Raw genomic sequence first — 787 nt, 5'->3', positions numbered from 1 at the left:
ATGTATTAATATCATTAATTTTATTTTTGAAATTGAACAAAAACCCAGATTACAACACAAAGGTTGCCCCTCAAATTTTAACTTATATAAGTTCCATAACACAATCTCCTACCTTACTATTGTCCCTCTCTAATATTTCTAGTTTCTCTCTTTTAAATCTCGTTCATCTCTCTCCCAATCTTTTTCGTAAAATCTCAAACTATTGCTAAAATTTTCTCGTAAAAATATATCTAATTGCTAAGCTTAATTTTAGGGATTTTATTATAATGTGAACTCTTTGATTCCGGATATCATGTAAACTTATTTTATTGTACTAAATGTAATAACGAAATTAGTTGTGAATCATGAAATATTTTACTTATTCACCTCTTTTATTACTTAAAAGAAGGAAAATTAACCTTCCACGTGTGAAAGAGGACAAAAACAAATGTGGTACTTTTAAAAGAATAGATATCTATGAAAGATTTTGGTACTGTTTTTTTTGTTTGAGCAAAGAAACAAGGGGAATAATCTCAGTAAACACTATAATGAGAAAAGTTGAAAAGCAAAATAAATAAATAAAATCCAAGAAATATGCCAGCTTAAAAGTATTCAAATATTGCTCTCTGTACTAATCCACTATCTTCTTCTTATGAGGTGTATGCTGCAGCTTTAGTTTTTCATGAAAGGACTTGACAACCCTTTTCTTCCTTTGCCTTATTTAACACACATACTATTCATCTAACTTTGAATACAACCATACAATTCTATGTTGAAATGTTGTTGAACATATATATATATATATATA

Source organism: Solanum pennellii, chromosome 7 (genome assembly GCF_001406875.1).
Source record: "Solanum pennellii chromosome 7, SPENNV200".
In the NCBI taxonomy this organism is placed as follows: domain Eukaryota; kingdom Viridiplantae; phylum Streptophyta; class Magnoliopsida; order Solanales; family Solanaceae; genus Solanum; species Solanum pennellii.
The sequence above is the reverse complement of the archived record's forward strand: the minus strand, read 5'-3'. Positions refer to the sequence as shown.